The 20,171-nt window shown below is 40.6% G+C and overlaps 1 protein-coding gene across 2 annotated transcripts in view; it reads left to right on the top strand.

Moving 5' to 3' along the window:
• Nucleotides 1-20,171, top strand: part of KIF4A (kinesin family member 4A) — a 114,917-nt gene that overhangs the window by 22,462 nt on the left and 72,284 nt on the right. The gene's annotated exons all lie outside the window — the stretch shown is intronic.

Raw genomic sequence — 20,171 nt, 5'->3', positions numbered from 1 at the left:
CTCCCACTCCCCCTGCTTGTGTTCCTTCTCTCGCTGTGTCTCTCTCTGTCAAATAAATAAATAAAATCTTAAAAAAAAAAGAGAGAGAGAGAGCAAAGAGGGAGTGAGAGAAGCAGACTCCCTGCTGAGCAGAGAGCGCAACACGGGGCTCGATCCCAGGACCCTGAGATGACCTGAGCTGAAGGCAGATGCTTAACCAACTGAGCCACCCAGGCGCCCCAATAAATAAAACTTAAAAAAAAAAAAGAAGCAACATCTGGGCTGGAGATAAATATTTGGAATGTGTGGGTGAGTTTGCCCAGGGAGAGTTGTGTAGAGAAAGACTAGATAATAAGACAGCCGACACTAAATATTAGTCGGGAGTAAATGAGCCAATTAAAGAGGTTGAAGAGGCACAGGAGAATAGTAGTAGCGTAAAAACCAAAGTAAGAGTTTCTAGGAAAGAGGGATTGTCACCTGCGTCCGATGCTTCAGAGTGGTCACATAAGGTGAGGACTGAGAAGAGAGGGGTGGATTTGGCCATTGAGATTTTTGGTAATCTTTGCCAGAGCCGTGTCATTCGAGTGGTAAGGTTGCATCAGGCAGGTGGGGGAGTGACTTTAACTACCATCCATTCATTTACGTATTCTTGTATCCCTTAGCAATATGCAGTGGCGTTTTGCTTTTTCTAAACTTTTCATAAGTTGTTTCATAATGTAGGTGTTCTTTTGTCACTGGTGTTTTGTTTTTCGTTTTTGCTCAGTGTTACGTTTGTGAGATCAATTCATCCTGATACATATAGCTCGGTTCTAAGTTTCTTTTAACTGGAGTCAGGGGTTTTTGTAGTATAAAATCATACTAGTAAGAAGAAAATGATCTTTGCCAATATTTATTCCTCTTATTAATTCTCTTACTTTTTGTTCATTAGAAAGGAGAAGGATGTTGAAGGATACACCGTGGGCTTGTAAAGTTGCTTTCTTCAGGGGGATCTAGTTTCTGATTTGAATTGGAATGGTTTTAGTGTTTTAATATTTGGAATGATAATTGCTACTGGTTTTGGTAAGCAGTATGTAATTCTTTTAGTTCCAAAAAGTCTTTTTTATGCTATGCTTTAATCTCTGAGGGAGATCTTTTTTAAGCTTGAATTGTTTGTTTCTTTCAGCAACTCTGCTGAAAGTGTTCCACTTGGCCTCTCTTTGGCTTCGGGGTCTCCTTCTGTGGATTGTTAGTTTCTTGTGTCTGTTCACTGAGGCTCAAGTGCCTTAAGCCCTAGCAGCTGTGCGAGCGGCAAAGGCCCAGTGGTTTCTGCCCATGACCAGTACTGTAGCGGCAGGCGTGCTATCGGCAAGCTGCTCGCACCCTGGGGAGGTATCAAGAGGAAGCCTCTCTGCATTCTTGTTCCTTGGTGCTGCCCTTATCTCAAGATGGAGAGGACGCAACCCAACTCCTCAGTTTCTTCTCAGCATTTTCAGATCCAGAGAAACCTGGCATACTCACACAGACAATACCGACAATTTCGACAGGAACTCATAGAGTCCTGCAGGCCAAGCCTTCACCAGAAGCCATGTTCCTATCTTTCTGCCTTGGCTCTATTACATCAGACCCTAAGCCCTTGGCTCAGAGTTCTCGTCTCTTCCAGAGAACAAAAACTCTGCATCACCCCCTTACTATCAGGTCTCAGACCCATCCTGTGCCTTCATTCTCTTGGCTGATTACAGCACACCTGCTGGGCTCAAGAACAGAGTGGATGGATCAGATTTGGGACTAGAAGGGATTCGGAGATATCTTTAACCTACCATCTTCCCAAACTCCATCTAAATCTTTAAAATATACTATCAAATTCCCGTGAAGGCATGAGATTATTCATTTTTCTAAAGTTTTCTAACTTCTCTAAGTATTTTTACCAATTTGATAAGTGAAAAATGGCATCTCCTTTTCATTTCTATAGTTATTAGTGAAGTTGAACATACTTGTATATTTATAGACCATTTATATTCTGGATTAAATCACCCATTCAAAGTATTTCTCTCCCTTTAGTCAGTGTGGGTGCTGTACATTTCTTGTTAAGATTATCTCTATTTTTTGTTGTGATTTTGAATATAAAACATATTCAGATCACTGCCAGATAGATTATAAATAAGTTACAGATGGATGACATAGATTATTCAATTGAAGTATAATATACATACAGAAAAAATGTCCAAATCATAATTATACAGTTTGAGGAATAAGTGGTGATGAAGAAACAATATTACAAGCATCCCAGAAGTACCACTTATGCAGCTTCCAGTCTATAGCTTCCCCAGAGGGTAACCTTTGTGACTGACTTCTTTCATTTGATATAAGGTCGCCAGAGAAAATATAAGATGGCCAGTTAAATTTGAATTTCAGATAAACGATGAATCATTTTTAACATAAGTATGTTCCATGCAAAATGATTCATCATTTATCTAAAATTCAAATTTAACTGGATGTCCTGTATTTTTTTTCTTTTTGCTAAATCTAGTAACCCTGACTCAACATTATGCTTCTGAGATTAATCCATATTATTGCATGTAGTTGTAGTTCATTCATTTTCATCACTATGCATATTCTATTGGTGACTATACCACAGTTTATTTATCCTTCCTACTGTTGGATGAGCATTTGGGTATTTTCCAGTTTGGGGCTGTTATGAATAGTGCTGCTATGAATATTCTTGTATATGTATTTTGGTGAACATATGCACCCAAATTCCTTCATTCCTGAATCCTCCTGTAACTGCTACCCTATCTCCTTCCCTTTAGAGCCAAGCTCCTCAGAAAAGTTAACACTGCTTAGCAACACATGTGATTCACTCTTAGTTACATTTTTTGATGAGATACAGGATACGTACAGAAAATTGCATAGATCATGTATATAGTTTAATAAATAATGATAAAGTGCATAGTCATGTAAGTACCACGGAGGTTGAAAAACAAAAGATTTCCAGCACCTGTGTATACCCCTGTCGGGTCATGACCTCCTCCCTTCCCTCTAGAGGTAACCACTCCTGACTTTTGTGATGGGAATTCCCTCGCTTTCCTTGATGGTAGTGCCACCTTTGTATAAATATCTAAGTAGCATAGTTTTGTTCTATTTTTAAACTTTATATAAATGGAATCATGCTGTATGTAATCATCTGTGTGTTACATCTTCCGTTCAATGTTGTGTGTGAGAGATTCATCTATGTTGCATATAGTTGTGGTTCCTGTATTTCCAATTCAGTATAGTATTCCATTATATGACTATACCACTATTTATTCTTTCTACTGTTGATGGAGAGTTCATTTGTTTCCAGTTTTGGGGTATTATTAACAACGTCCTTATGAACATTCTTGTTTATATACCTTGATGCATATGCGTAAGAATTTTCTGGGGTAAGAAACAAACTGATGAACATAGGGGAAGGGAAGGAAAAAGAAAATAAGATAGAAACAGGGAGGGGTACCTGGGTGGCTCAGTCGGTTAAGCAGCTGCATTCGGCTCAGGTCATGATCCCAGGGTCCTGGGATCAAGTCCCACGTCGGGCTCCCTGCTCAGCGGGGAGCCTGCTTCTCCCTCTGCCTGCTGCTCCCCCTGCTTGTGCTCTCTCTCTCTCTGTCAAGCAAATAATCAAAATATTTTAAAATAAATAAATAAACAAAGAGGGAGGCAAACCATGAGAGACTCTTAACGATATGGAATAGACTGAGAGTTGCTGGAGGGAAGGTGGGTGGGGGGACGGGGTAACTGGGTGATGGGCATTAAGGAGGGCACTGGGTGTTATATGCCACTGATGAATCACTAAATTCTACCACTGAAACTAATAATACACTATATGTTAACTAACTTGAATTTAAATAAAATATTTTTAAAAAGGATTTTCTGGGGTAAATACTGAGAAATAAAGCTACTGGGTCATAGGGTACACACCCAACTGTCTTACAAAGTGTTCCAAGGTATGAAAGTTCTTGTAGCTCCACATTCCCCAACACTGGTCAGAATTTAAAATTTTTGCCAGTCTAGTGAGTGTGGAGTGATAAACCTCATAGTGGTTTTCATTTTCATTACTTCAGTGACTAAAAGGGTTGATCACCTTTTTCTGTGGTTTTTTGGCCACATACATTTTCTTTCTTTTTTTTTTTTTTAGAGATTTTTTTTTATTTGGGAGAGAGGAGAGAGAGAGAGAGAGAGAGAGAGAGAGTGTGTGTGTGTGTGTGTGTGTGTGTGTGTGTGTGTGTGTGCATGAGTGGGGGAGGAGCAGAGGGAGATGGAGAAGCAGACTCCCCAAAGAGCAGGGAGCCCGATGCCGGGCTCAATCCCAAGACCCTGGGATCATGACCCAAGCTGAAGGCAGACGCTTACCTGACTGAGCCACCCAGGCGCCCCGGCCACATACATTTTCTTTGCTATAAAATACCTGGCCTAGTTTTGCCCGTTTTTCTGTTGTGTCCTTTTGTTACTGATTTTAAAAAGTAGTTTTTTATATACTATAGGTTCTAGTCACTGTTCAGTTATATGTATTGCAAACTTCCCCACTCCCACATGTTTTGCAAATATCTTCTCCCTCATCTCTGGCTTATCTTTTCACTCCTTTTTCAGATGATTCCTTTATTTTGTGTCCTGTTTAAGAAATACTTCAGTACTGCAAGGTCTTGAAGATATTCTTCTAGATTATCTAATAGAAGCTTCACAGTTTTGCCTTTCACCTTTAACTCTTTAATTCACCTAGAACTGTTTTCTGTACATGGTATGATGTGGGGGTCCAATTTCACTTTTCCACATACATACCCATTTGTCTGAGCACTATTTAATAAAAAGTCCGCCCTTTCCCCACTGCTGAGCGGTGCCACTTCTGTCATATGTTAAGGCCCAAATATGCCTTGGTCTGTTTCTGGGCACTCCATTTCATTAAGTCAAATTACGTCTTCCAAATCTATGTCCATAATATATCTCCCCATTTATTTAGGACTTCTTTAATATTTCTCAGTAATTTTCCCTGTAGAAGTCTTATACATCTTTTGTTCTATTCAGAGGTAATTTGTATTTTGACAGTTTTGGAAGTGATACATTTTTTAATTTTTATTTAATTCCAGTTAACGTACAGTCATATACTATTAGTTTCAGGTGTACAATATAGTGATTCAACAGTTCCATACCTCACCTGCTACTTATCAAAACAAGTACACTCCTTAAACCCCATCACCTATTTAACCCATCCTCCCACCCACCCCCCTACCCCTGGTAACCATCAGTGTGTTCTCTATAATTAAGAGTGTGTTTCTTGGTTTCTCTCTCTCTTTTTTTTTTCCCTTTGGCTCACTCGTTTTCTTTCTTAAATTCCTCATATGAGTGAAATCATATGGTATTTGTCTTTCCCTGACTGACTTATTTTGCTTAGCATTATACTCTGTAGCTCCATCCACCTCCTTGCAAATGGCAAGATTTCATTCTTTTTTATGGCTGAATAAAAATTCCATTGTGTTGGGGCGCCTGGGTGGCTCAGTCGGTTAAGTGGCTGCCTTCGGCTCAGGTCATGATCCCAGGCTCCTGGGATCGAGCCCTACATCGGGTTCCCTGCTCAGCAGAGAGCCTGCTTCTCCCTTTCCCTCTGCCTGCCACTCTGCCTACTTGTGCTATCTCTCTGTCAAATAAATAAATTTAAAAAAATCTTTAAAAAAAAATTCCATTGTGTGTATGTGTGTGTGTATATATATATACACACACCACTTCTTCTTTATCCATTCATCAATTGATGGACACTTGGGCTGCTTCCGTATAGTAGATAATGCTGCTATAAACATAGGGGTGCATGTATCCTTTTGAATTAGTGTTTTTGTATTCTTTGGGTAAATACCCAAAGTATAACTGCTGGATCATAGGGTCGTTCTATTTTTAACTTTTTGAGGAACCTCCATAGTGTTTTCCAGAGTGGCTGCACCAGTTTGCATTCCCAGCAACAGTGCAGGAAGGTTCCCCTTTCTCCACATCCCCACCAATACCTGTCCTTTCCTGACTTGTTAATTTCAGCCATTCTGACTGGTGTGAGGTGGTATCTCATTATGGTTTTGATTTGCATTTCCGTGATGATGAGTGATGTTGAACATCTTTTCACGTGTCTATTAGCCATCTGTATCTCCTCTTTGGAGAAATGTCTATTTATGTCTTCTGCCCATTTTTAATTGGGTTATTTGTTTTGGGGGTGTTGAGTTTTATAAATTCTTTTTATATTTTGGATACTAACTTCATTGGATATGTCATTTGCAAATATCTTCTCCCATTCCATAGGTTGCCTTTTAGTTTTGCTGATTGTTTCTTTGGCTGTGCAGAAGCTTTTTATTTTGATGAAGTCCCAATAGTTTATTTTTGCTTTTGTTTCCCTTGCCTCTGGAGACTTATCTAGAAAGAAGTTGCTATGGCCAATGTCAAAGAGATTCCTGCCTGTGTTCTCCTCTAGGATTTTGATGGTTTCAGGTCTCACATTTAGGTCTTTAATCCATTTTGAATTTATTTTTGAGTATGGTGTAAGAAGGTGGTCCAGTTTCATTCTCTGCATGTTGCTGCCCAGTTATCCCAACACCATTTGTTGAAGAGACTGTCCTTTTCCCATTGGATAGTCTTTCCTGCTTCTTGAAGATTAATTGACCATATAGTTATGGGTTTAGAAGTGATATTTCAAAAACTTTTTTATTGAAGTGTAATATAAAACCAGAAAATTGGGGCACCTGGGTGGCTCAGTCAGTTAAGTGTCCCAACTCTTGATTTCAGCTCAGGTCATGATCTCAAGGTCATGAGACTGGGGCCCGCGTTGGGCTCCACGCTCAGCATGAAGTCTGCTTGTCCCTCTTCCTCTGCTCCTCCCACCACTTGCCCTCTCTCTCTCAAATAAATAAATAAATAAATAAAATCTTTAGAACTAGGAAATTACATATAAGCAAACAGCTTGCTGAATTTTCACAAATTGAACAAACCCATGTAACTAGCCTAAGTAGAATATTTAAAAATTTTATATTCTGACTTTGTTTTTGGCATATGGAAATAAAATTTATTTTTTAATATTGATTTTGTCTATCTAGGAACCTGATTCACTCTCTTGATAGTCTGTATTTATCCACCTTGCTAAAACCACTATGTAAAAGATTATCAGTGATATCTTAATTACCAAAACGAATTGGTTCTTCCCAGTGCCCATCTTACCTGACCTCTTAGTGGCATTGACATTTGAACATACCCTTCTTGGAACTTCTGTTTCATAAATCATCATTCTCTTAGTTCTTTCTCTAACTCGAACTATTCCTTTTCCTTCTCTTTTGCTTTTTCTTCCTATTCCCTTATGCCAATTATTGCACCCAGCATGATCTCCTCGATTAGAAATGAGTACTCACTACCTGCTGTTAGTTCTTCCTTAGCAATATTGTAGCGATGCGCCCACTTCCAGTCTGTTCCTGCTGCCTCTACAAAGTCCGTGCCTTCACCCTGCATACCTGGTGAAGAGCCTCCTCATACTTTGGCTCCTAGGAGGCATTCCATTCTAAATACCATACCTACATTAGCCTCCTTAAAGTACCACTCTGTACATGGTACTTTCCCTGATTAGAAATGATGTGGCACATCACTGCTTACAGGATAAAGTCTAAAATCCATAGCCAGGCCTTCCAGACCCTTTGTACCCTGGTCCCAGCCTACCTCCTCAGCTATCTTTCACAGCTTCCTCTGCCCACACTCCACCCCAGCTACACAGCCTTCACAACATGCCCTGCTAATTCTGGCTTCTGTGCACTTTCAGCACAGCCATCTCTTCTCTCCCAGAATGCAGTCATCCTCTCCTCCCCCATCAGACTATCTACAATAGAGCCATCTTTCCAGGTCCAACCAGAAGTCTTAGATTTTCAATGTGGCCCTTGAAACCATTTCATCTTCTAATGTATTTTTTTCTCCTTGAGATTGTATAGTACCAGGGGACTACATTGGCAATTTCTGGCCCCTCTAGATTTCCAGGCTTACCTCCCACACTTGCCTACGGACTACAAGGTTCCAACCACAGCAGTCTACTCATCGTTTCCAAATAGCACTCTTATTTCAGATCTCAGTGCCGTTGTACTTGTATGATGTTCTCTGCTGGGTTTTTTCCCTCTCCACTGCCTTGCAAATCTGGTTCCATCAAGTGCCCCATTCTTCCTGTGCTTTTTAACCTCTCCCTGTCTACTGGCTTTCCCTCACCCCTCCCCCCCAGCATAGAAGTGTTCTAATGTATTTTTCCCATTTTAAAACAAAACAAAATCCTTCTTCCTCCTCATACTACTCTTCTTCTCCTTTTACCTTTCACCTTGCCTTTTTGCCAGCCCTCCATCCTCATCTCATTGCACCTGTCCCTGCTGAGGTCACCCAGTGACCTGAAAGACTGGATCCATTAGGCTCTTTTTAGTCATTCTCTTACGTGGTGACTCCACAGTGTCTGGCACCCTGCCCCTTCATCTGGACAGTCTCCTTCCTCCCTCGGATCTGTGACACTGCCGTCTCCTGGGTGTCCTCTTTTCTGAGGACTCTCAGGCTCCTCTTCTTTCATCCACCCATACCTGCAACAGCCCAGGTTCTGTCCTGCAATTTTTTTCTTTCTCTTCCCACTGTTCAGGCCCATCACCTTGCCACCTCTGCACCACCCTAGGTGGTCTCACCCACTTAGATGCTTATAACTCCTGCCTATATCCTGCCCCACCCAAACCTCTTATCTCCAGCCCAAATCTCACAGCTACATTTCAGCCTATAAATGTAGTTGCCTGTGGGGCATCTCATGGATGTCCCATAGACAGCTCCCATTCCACATACCTAAAACTGAACTCCTCATCTCTCCCTGCCTCTGTTAAACCTGCCCTTTCCATCACCTTCAGTATATAACACCAACATCCCCTCAGTCACCCATGCCTGAAACTGGGTCATCAAGCCATGCTCTTCCTGCACTCTGGCTCCTCCTCCCAATCCCATCAGTCGCCAATCTCTTTCAGTCTTACTTTCTCATCTTTCAAATCACTTTCTTTTCTCTGATCCTACTACCACTACCTTAGTTCAGGCCTTCAGCATTTCTTAGCTTAGAGCAAGCTTTCCAACTGGTTTCCCTATCTTTTTCAGCCAGGCACCCTTCCAAGCCATCTACCAATCAGCAGCCAAGATGTTTTCCCAAACTGGATATCCCTGCTTAAAGCTCTTCTCATAGCTCCTCATTTTGTATCACACTGCTTGGCATGACCTTTGTGCTCTAGCCCTGCCTACCTGGCCAGCTTCCCCTATCCCCACTCCTTCCTTGCAATCTGCTTAGCCATTCGAAGTATGCCAAGTTCTCTCTTCTCTATGCTTCTTTGTACATTCTGCTCCCTCTGCTGGAAATGCCTTCCTTCTGTCTTCACATGGCTAATTTTGTTTTGCCCTTCAATACTCAGCTCCGATTTCATCCCCTTGAAGAAACTCTCTTTGACCACCTTCAATCCCCCACCCCCATCCCGTGCTTACCTCTTTGCTGCACTAACACTAACCCAACTCTGTAATACTGTCATCTCCTAAAATGGCTGACTTGACAGCAAGCCAGGCAAAGGTGTCTTATTCGTCTTTGAATCCTTAGGGCCCAGCATAGTGCCTGACTCGTAGTTGGTCCTGATTGAATGCCTGAGTTCTTCCTCCCTTTTGGTCTGACTGACAATTCTTACTAATATTTCGATTCACAATTCAGATGTCACCCACCTATGAAACCTCTAATATGGGTCAGTCCATCAGCTGGTGTTCCATAGTGTTTTTTCCTAACATTTCATTATGAAATTTTTCAAAGACACAGCAAAGTATAAAAGATTTTATAGGAACAGCCCTGTACCTAGCATCTGGATTCCACCATTAGCATTTTACTATATTTACTTTATTACATATCTATCCACTCATTAAGCCATATTCTTTTTTAAATGCATTTTATTTTTTTTTAAAGATTTTATTTATTTATGTGACAGAGAGAGACACAGCGAGAGAGGGAACACAAGCAGGGGGAGTGGGAGAGGGAGAAGCAGGCTCCCCACGGAGCAGGGAGCTCGATGTGGGGCTCGATCCCAGGAGCTTGGGATCATGACCTGAGCCGAAAGCAGACGCTTAACGACTGAGCCACCCAGGCGCCCCTTTAAATGCATTTTACAGTAAATTTCACACATTAGTACACTTCCTCCTAAATACTCAAGCATACATGTTATTAACTGGGGTTTAATATTTGTTTATATTTTTTAATGTAGAATTTATAATGAAAAGCACAAATTTTAACTGTATGTTAGCTGGGTTTTGACAAAGGCATTTACCTAAAAGCCTATAACCTAAAATCTTATCATGATATAGATTGCTTCCCTTCCCAGTCAGTTGCCACCCTGCCAAGTCTCACTGCATCCTCTCTTTTCTTCGTTGTAATTACTTGTTTGTTTTTCCCATTAGACTTTGAGTTCCTTGAACGCAAAGACTGGTTCTTATTTTCCTGCCACCTGTGCCAAGCACTGTGCCTGGTACACAGTTGGTGCTCAGTAAGTGTTGGCTGGCCAGATGAATGTGTATCTGCCTTATTCCCGGAATATGAGCACATGTTGTATTCATTCTCTCTCTTTCTCATCTCCCACATTGAAGAGGTTGCTTGGTCATGTCATTTTTATGTCTTAAATACCTTTGACTTCTATCTCCTTCATTCCTTTTCCATTGTTCCAGTCCTTAGAGATCTCTCACTTGAACTATTAAAATAACCTGCTAAATGGTTTCTTAAACACCAGTTTCTGACTCCCAAATCTACCTTCCAACTGACAACCAAAGGCATATTTATAAAATCCAAATTCGATCCTGTATACCCCCTCTTTAAAACCTTTCAATTGTGGGGCACCTGGGTGGCTCAGTTGGTTAAACTTCCAGCTCTTGATTTCGGCTCAGGCCATGATCTTGGGGTTATGAGATGGAGCCCTAGGTTGGGCTCCGCCCTGGGCATGGAGCCTGCTCTACATTTTCTCTCTCCCTCTGCCCCTCCCCCCCAAAACACTTTCATTTGTTTCCATCATCTACAGCAGATTTTTTTTATCTGCCTTCCCTTTAAAGCAGAAGAACTCTTTTTTAAATGAAATCTTACAACAAATTCTAACAGTTGAAATAAATCAAAGAACGGGTTTTATATTCACATAAATTTATAAGTTCAGGTTTATAACATTGTGTAAGTCAGTCTTCAAACAATAAGAATATTAGAACTAGTTTATAATCACAATTTATTTCTTTATATTAACTGGTATATCATAAAATTTTCCATGATAAAAAATACAGTACAACAAAGGACTTGTATCTAGAATATATGAAGAACTCTGAAAACTCAATAGTAAAAAAACAATCCAACTACAAAGTAGGCAAAAAACACAAACGGATATTTCACCGAAGAGGACATACAGGTGGCAAATAACCACATGAAAAGATGTTCAGTATCCTTAGTCATTAAGGAAATACAAATGAAAACAACAATGAAGTATCACTGCACACCTCTCATAATAGCTAAAACAAAAAATAGTGACAGTACCAACTGCTGGCAAGAATGTGGAGAAATTAGATGTCTCATACATTGCTGGTGGGAATGTAGAAAGGTACAGTTACTCTGGAAAACAGTTTTTTCTAAAACTAAATATGTTCTTATCAAACAATACAGCAATTGCACTATTGGACATTTATCCCAGAGGAAGTATATGTTCACACAAAAATCTGTACATGAATGTTCATAGCTGCTGTATTTGTAATGACGAAAAATGAAATGATTGAAATGTCCATTAGTAGGCAAATGGTTAAACAAAATATGGTACATCCATGCCATGTAATACTCCTCAGCAGTAAAAAGGAATGACTCTTGATACAGACAACAACTTAGATTGATTATTGTTATGCTGAGTTGGAAAAAAAAAAGGGGGACCAGTCTCAAAAGGTTACATATTATATGATGCCATTTAAACATTCTTGAAATAGAGGTGCCTGGGTGGCTCAGTTGGTTAAGCGTTTGCCTTCGGCTCAGGTCATGCCAGGGTCCTGGGATCGAGCCACATTTGGCTCCCTGCTCAGTGGAGAGCCTGCTTCTCCCTCTCCCTCTGCCGCTCCCCCCGCTCATGCTCTCTCTCTCTCTGTCTCTCCCCCTTGTGTGCGCTCTCTCTCTCTCTCGCTTGCTCTTGCTCTATCTCAAATAAATAGAATCTTTAAAAAAAAAGAAACATTCATGAAATAGCCAAATTATGGGGGAGAACAGATTAATGGTCAATAGGGGTTGGGCATTGGAGGGTAAAAGAGTAGGTATGCCTATAAAGGGTAGCACAAGAGAGCCGTGTGGTGATAGGACTGTTCTGTATCTTGCTTTTGGTGATGGTTACATGAAGTTATACATGTGATAAAATTGCACAGAACCACACACACACACGAGTACCTGTAAAAACTGCTGAAATCTGAATAAGCTCAGGATTGTGCCAATGTTAACTTTCTAATGTTAACTATAGCTGTGCAATACGTTACCATTGGAGAGGCTGGGGGAATGGAGCACAAGACTTTCCTATACATTTCTTTGCAACTTCCTGTGAATCTGAATAATTATTTTGAAATAAAAGCTTTTTTTAAATGTAGTATAATGAAGAGTAATTTTTTCTCTTTTCCCAAATCTCTAATCCACATTTCTAGATATTTTCTCTTTCTATACAAATGGAAGCATACACGGTAGTCTATTCTAGTCTACCCTTTATTTTTTTCACTGAATGATATATGTTGGAGTTTGTTCCATGTTAACTTACACATCTCTACCATGTTCTTTTTCATGTCTATATATTGTATAGATATACCATCATATTTATTATACCGTTCCCCTACTGATGAACATTTAGGTTGGTTCCAGACGTTTGCTATTACAAACTAAGCTCTAGTGAACATTCTTAATTCTTAGTATATGACATTGATGGGGATTCTGGATGACAGAATCTTAATTAAGGTTTCGCTCTAATTTTTCCTATAATTTGTTCTGGTGACACATTATCAAGAAAATCCTGATTCATACTGATATGTAGTTGTGAATTATAAACACTTTTTAACAGCCCACTTTACAACCTCAGGATTCAATTCAGTTATTAAACTGATCCAGGAGTTTCAAATGATAGGACATTTAAATCCAAAGTTGTATCACTAGCAATACCTTCCCTAGTTTATGTTATGTAATAACTATAAATGCCTAACAGGATACTTGCAAAGTTTACAAGAAGCACTGAAACTTTTTTTTTTTTTTGAGTGCCATTGGCTAAGTTCTTCATATGCACGATCTCATTTAATCTTTTTTCCAGCTTTAGTGAGATATTATTGACATATAACATATGTAAGTTTAAGGTATACAGTGTGATGATTTGATATGCATATATATTGTGAAATGATTACCACAATAAGGTTAGTTAACACACTCCTTCACATAATTACCATTTGTGTGTGTGTGTGTGTGTGTGTGGTGATAACATTTAAGATTTACTCTCTTAACAACTATCAAGTATAGAATACAGTACTGTTAATTTTAGTCACCATGCTTTACATGAGATCCCCAGAACTTATTTATCTGATAGCTGGAAGTTTATATTCTCTGACCAACATCTCCCCATTTCTCCTACCCCTCAGCCTCTGGCAGCCACCATTCTACTCTCTTTCTATGTGTTCAGCTTTTTTAGATTCTATTTATAAGTGAGAACCTACAGTATTTGTCTTTCTCCATCTGACTTATTTCACTTAGCATAATGTTCTCAAGGTTCATCCATGTCGCAAAAGGCAGGATTTCCTTCTTTTTTGTGGCTCGATAATATCCCATTGTACGTATATATGCGTGTGTGTGCACGCATGGAATTCTGTGTATTCATTCGTCCATCGGTGGACATGTAGATTGCGAACATCCATTTGGTACTATGCAACTGACCATGACGCAGTGAAGAGTGCATGAATTGAGGAACTGCCTCTGTCTGGTGTTTCAGTACAAACTCGTGTATAGTGGTATGATAACTTGCACAATTTTCCATGCGCAAGCATGTGACCAGGAAAGAGTCTATGCAAAGCCATAACCTGAAAATCCACATTTGCAGAAAAGTCAAACGTATGCACAAATGTTAGAGGTACTTTCAAAGACTGCAGGAAACTTAACTAACCTCACCGCACAAGATGTGTTGGTAGACTCCAGTATGTTGAGATTTGAAATATAGCACATTGGAGTGAGCTGTTTAAAGGCAGTTCTTAAAATAGTTAAAATATTTGTAAATAGTGGTAATGGTTACGCAACAGTGTGAATGTACTTAATGCCACCAAACTGCATGTACACTTAAAAATGGCTAAAATGGTAACTTTTATATTATGCATATTTTACCACAATAAAAAAAGCTTAAAAAACAAAAGGCAAATTACAGTTGCAGAAGCTCTCTGCTGTTCCCTACAGTATCCCTAAGGTTCTGAGGAACACTGTTTGAAAACCACTGACCTACAGGATAAATACACACACCTGAGACTGACATATCTGTCATGCACTTATGATCTCTCCCTAGCTGTCCTCTGACTGCCTTATTTGTCACTCTTCTTCTCCTACCTCGGCACATTGTATTGATATTGAACTACCCATAGTTCCTCACAAATACGTGCCTTGACATGTGCTACTTCCTCTGTCTGGAATGCCCTCTGTCTGGAATGCCCTCACATTCTTCTTTCCTACCCTTTTCTCCTCCATTGGCACTGTTCTAATCGTCCTTCGCATTTCAGCTCAAATTTTTAATTCTTTGCTGAAGCCTTCCTTTACCTTCCCGGGTAACATTTACCACTCCCTCTTACAAGAACCCATTTTTACTATACATATCTCTTCCTTTAATGTTATCTATTTGCAATTATTTTTGTTTATGTCCCTCTCTCCCTTTAATTTATGAACTCCTTGAGAGTGGGGATTGTGACTTAGTCATCTTTGTATCTCTAATAACTAGCACAGTGCCTAGAACATTGTACCTACTCACTAAGTATTTGATGAAAAGGACTCAGATGTGTGGGGTGAGAAGAGGAAGAGTTCCAGGTTGGCTGGTTGTTGCATGACTTGTTAGATGGCAAGAAAATGAAAAAGGACAGTGCTGGAAGTGAAATGGATTGGCACTGAAAGATGAATTCTGTTTTGTTCGGTATTTTCATGCAATGCCTTGTGGGCACAGCCTACTGGAGGTTATTCAGTAGGCAGCCAACATACAGCTTTGGGCAACAGGAAAGAGGTCTTGTTTGGAGATGCAGATGAGTAACTCATTCATTATAGTTTTTATTGGAACTCTAGGCTGTATAAAATAACCTAGGGAGAGTATATATAGGGAGAAAAGAGCTCAAGACAGTTTCAAGAGAATATCAACATTTAATGGGTGGGTGTTAGAAAAACAATCCCATTAAGGAGACTGGGAATGATTTCCAATGTACCTGGTGCTGCCGCTGAGTGACCCTATCAGCTCATTTCCATAGAGCATAGAGATTAGGACCATGGACTTTGGAGCCAGACTGCCTATATTTGAATTCTGACTCAGCCACTTCTTAGCTGTGCGACCTTAGGCAACTTCCCTAACCTCTTTGTGCCTCAACTCTCCTATATGTCAGTATAGCGATAATCATACTTTATAGGACTATTGTGAGGATGAAATGAGTTACTATGTATAAAGTACCTAGAATAGTGTCTGGCTTATGTAAACACTATATAAACTCAGCTGTTATTATCACTATCACCATTATTGTCCCCCTGCAGGTTCTTTAGATTGAAGCTTCTTCTATCTTGCTAAGTTAGTTATTGCTTATCTACCAGTACTCTAAAAATATGTTGAAACCTCCTGTCTACTAATAGTTCTCTCCTATGTTCTGTGATCTGGTGGGTAAAGTACTTTTAAAATTCCATTTAGTGGTGTTTTAGGAGGGAGAGGAGAGAAATGCTGGTGGCCAATCTCCTGTGTTTGAACAGAACTTCCTATAATGCTCTGTGTTCTTTTTCTGTGTGAGTTTCTTTGCCACATTGATTTCTATGAAACTATGTCGGTTTTTCTTTTTTTTTTTTATTTGACAGAGAGAGACACAGCGAGAGAGGGAACACAAGCAGGGGGAGTGGGAGGAGAAGCAGGCTTCCCGCAGAGCAGGGAGCCCGATGTAGGGCTCCATCCTAGGACCCTGGGATAACGACCTGAGCCAAAGGCAGATGCTTAACAACTGAGCACCCAGGCACCCCGATACGTCGATTTTTTTTTTATTGAAATAATTTGTGACTAGATAATTACAGTTTTGTGTTTTGAAAGCCTTGTGTCCTTTTTTCCCCTTTAGACGTCCTGTTCCCAGAAAGTTGGCTGCCTTTTCCCCAAATTGTGGAGATCTGTTTTCGTAACAGCTAGCATACTGGTGTATAACCATGCCCCTTGGTCCCCAACAAACAGATCCCCATCATTTTATTTAAATAATCAGTTCTTCTGTGTGTGTCATCTTGAAGACCAAAGCAGCCATTTCCTTACTCACTCACGGTATCTTTTGAGTGAAGAAACTGTCGTCAGAGTGGATTAGGAATTTATCAGGTGCTCTACTTTCAGCCTCACATAGCTTAGTAGATACCCAAATTATCCAAGTTTGTCCACCCTATTAATAAAAACTTATGTGTAGGTAGCACTTTGTAGATCACATTGGATGAAAATATGGTAAGGTATGTATTCCACCTATTTTATGAATAAAGGAAAGTTTCAGTGGCTTGTCCAAGGTCACACATATCAGTAGGTGGCAGAGGCAGAGTTTGAACTAAGATTCTGTCTTCTAATCAAATTCCCTTTCACTCTATCCCTTCTCAGTATTTATTCCTGTGAGTTTTGTGAGCTGTTGCAGTAACAGATCATTCCCTTTCTCTCTAACTAGGTGGACCATATTGATACTATAATATTACTTCTGTTTTTCACCCTATTTTACTCGGCTACCTGCCTTAGGCTCGCAGATATTTTCTTCACCTATAGAGCAGAGTTTCTCAGCTGTGGCAGTATTGACATTTTAGATGAAATAATTTGGGGGGCTGTCTGGTGCCTTGTAGGATGTTTAGTGGCATCCTTGTCCTCTACCCACTAGATGCCAGTAGCACTCACTGCCACCCACAAATTGTGACAACCAAAATGTCTCCAGATATTGCCAAATGTCCCTTCAAAAGCTAAAGTATCGGGTGCCAGGGTGGCTCAGTCGGTTAAGCGTCTGCCTTCGGCTCAGGTCATGATCCCAGCGTCCTGGGATCGAGCCCCGCATCGGGCTCCCAGCTCACCGGTGAGCCTGCTTCTCCCTCTCCCTCTGCCTGCCTGTCTGCCTACTTGTGATCTCTCTCTCTCTGTCAAATAAATAAATAAAATCTTTAAAAAAAAAAAAAAAAAGCTAAAGATCCCCATTTGAGAGCTGCTGCATATGGAGCTGCTTCATTTCTCTCCTACCTGGTTGTTCTCCCCTGTTACTTCTGTTCTAGTTCTGAAACCTGTTGCAACATGCCACCATGATACAAGTTATATTTCCCTTTTAAGTTAAAATCTCTATTATTTATTTGTTGCCATAGTAAATAAATACCCAAAAATGTCAAATAGTATTCTTGATCCTCTCCTTGTTTGATCTGTTCTCAGTCTTAGAGAGAATACCTTCTGATTTTATAATGTTATCTGGACATTTTTCTCCATACCCCGTCCTCGATCAGAAATTTAAATCTCTGCAAACATGTGCTTCCCAGTCTTTATGATGTGTACTCCATCCATGTTAAGAATTTGTCATTTTAAAATCTCTTAACAACAGGAAATCAAATCCCGTTTTGTGATGGTTTCCTTCTAGAGATTCATTTCCCTTGCTCCTTTCTATCCCAAAGCCCCGATTCTCATTTGAAGAAGAAAAAAACAGCCTCTTTATACATACCAAGTGTATGATTCTTGCTTAGATCCTAGTTGCCATAGATTCTTCTCAGGGTTCATCTAGACTTTTTTATTGTTGTTTTTGCATGAAACTATAGATGGAAGTTTTGCTCAGCAGGTTTGAAAAACCTCCCCGTCTCTCCTTTACATCCCAGATGGGATATGAGCCAATAAGATGGCACAGTGTTCTGTGTGGCTCAAAGGGGAAAGAAAAGAAAAGAATGAACTAATACAAGAATTAGTACAGGTATTGGCAAGCAGCTTTGGTAAATCTTCGCAGACTCTCCTTCACATCCTAGATAGGCTAAATGGCCCTGAAAATGGTATCCCTTTCAGTTAGCAATAAAGGAAAAAGAAAGGAATGGTTGCTTGAGGGAATTGTTTTTGTTTGAGATTGGGGTGATTTGAGCATGTATATAGACTGAAAAGAAGGAATTCGTGAAGGGAAAATAAGTTGAAGATCTAAGAGAGAGGGAGAAGATCCAAGGATCCAGGGTCCCAGAGAAAATGGAAGGAACAGAAGCAAACCAGCAGAGGCTGAAGGGGAAATAAAGGTGGTTATTTACTCCTCTGAAACAAGGAGAGGGATGAATGAACCACTGCAAAGAAAAAGACTGTGAGTTGAGGAGAGGGAAAACCTTCCCTTGTGGATAACTTTGATCTCCACAGTGTATTTGTTGAAATCATCCACTAATAGAGTGGAAGGAGATTTACAGTCTTGAAAATGATGAATGTTTAGAATAGCTGCCGTGGTGAAGTAGGGGATGAGGAAGAAAAGATTTTCAATTGACGAAAGGTTCACCTAAAGTCAGATAGCAATGTTTTATAATGAATGGATCTAGTCCATTTGGTTATGTGACTTTCTTCAGCATTGCAGCCTACAGAAACTTACACACACACACACACACACACACACACACACACACACACACACACACACATATACTTGGTTTAACTTGTGACTGGGAGTTAACATGATAGGGAGGCAGAAGGTCATGGGTCTGGTGAGTGTTTGGGAAAGCCTAATTGAAATGATTGATCACAGGGTCCAGTTTAAGGCCCAGGAGAGAATGATCTACTGGGAATATTAGAAAGTGGCAGGGTGGGGCGGTTGGGTGGCTCAGTCATTAAGCGTCTGCCTTAGGCTCAGGTCATGATCCCAGGATGCTGGGATCGAGCCCCACGTCAGGCTCCCTGCTCCGCGGGAAGCCTGCTTCTCCCTCTCCCACTCCCCCTGCTTGTGTTCTCTCTCTCGCTGTCTCTCTCTCTGTCAAATAAATAAATAAAATCTTTAAAAAAAAAAGAAAAGAAAAGAAAGTGGCAGGGTGCACCTGGGTGGCTCAGTCAGTTAAGCGTCTGCCTTTGGCTAGGTCATGATCCCGGGGTCCTGGGATAGAGTCCCACGTCAGGCTCCCTGCTCAGTGGGGAGTCTGTTTCTCCCTCTCCCTTTGCCCCTCCCCCCCCCCGCTTGTGCTCTCTCTCACGCACTCTCTTGCACACTCTCTCAAATAAATAAAATCTTAAAAAAAAAGAAAGAAAGAAAGTGTCAGTAGAGGCGCCTGGGTGGCTAAGTCGGTTAAGTGCCCGACTCTTTATTGCGGCTCAAGTCATGATCTCAGGGTCATGAGATCAAGCCCCGAGTTGGGCTCTGCACTCAGAGGGGAGTCTGCTTGAGATTTCTCTCCTTCTCCCTCTCCTTCTGCCCCTCCCCCCATGGCACTCACACACACACTCTCTCTCTCTCAAATAAATAAAGTAAATCTTCTAAAAAAAGTGTCAGGGGTGCCTGGGTGGCTCAGTCGGTTGAGCGTCTGCCTTCAGCTCAGGTCATGATCCCAGGGTCCTGGGATCAAGCCCTGCATCGGGCTCCCTGCTCAGCGGAGGGCATGTTTCTCCCTCTCCCCCTGCCTGCCTTTCCCCCAGCTTGTGCGTGCTCTCTCTCTCTCTGTCAAATAAATAAAATCTTTAAAAAAGTGTCAGTAAATTGGTGGTCACAGTAAGGGTGAAGAACAGGATTCATGAAAGAAATGAAAGGATTGTGGGATGCAGTCAGGAATTCTGGAGCTCAGGATCTTGTAGATATGATTGTTTCTGGTTATAGGGGAGTCCAAAGTATGGCTGAGTAAGTAAAAGTTTAACAAAAATGATCCCATTTCTTTAGCATTTAACTTTGTATGAGTATCTTATTTAATTCCCCACTACAACCCAATGAGGTAGGTATATTTGCCTCATTTTAGAGCGGAA

This window comes from Halichoerus grypus, chromosome X (assembly GCF_964656455.1).
Source record: "Halichoerus grypus chromosome X, mHalGry1.hap1.1, whole genome shotgun sequence".
NCBI classification, from domain to species: domain Eukaryota; kingdom Metazoa; phylum Chordata; class Mammalia; order Carnivora; family Phocidae; genus Halichoerus; species Halichoerus grypus.
This window is presented reverse-complemented; position numbering and strand designations above follow the sequence as displayed.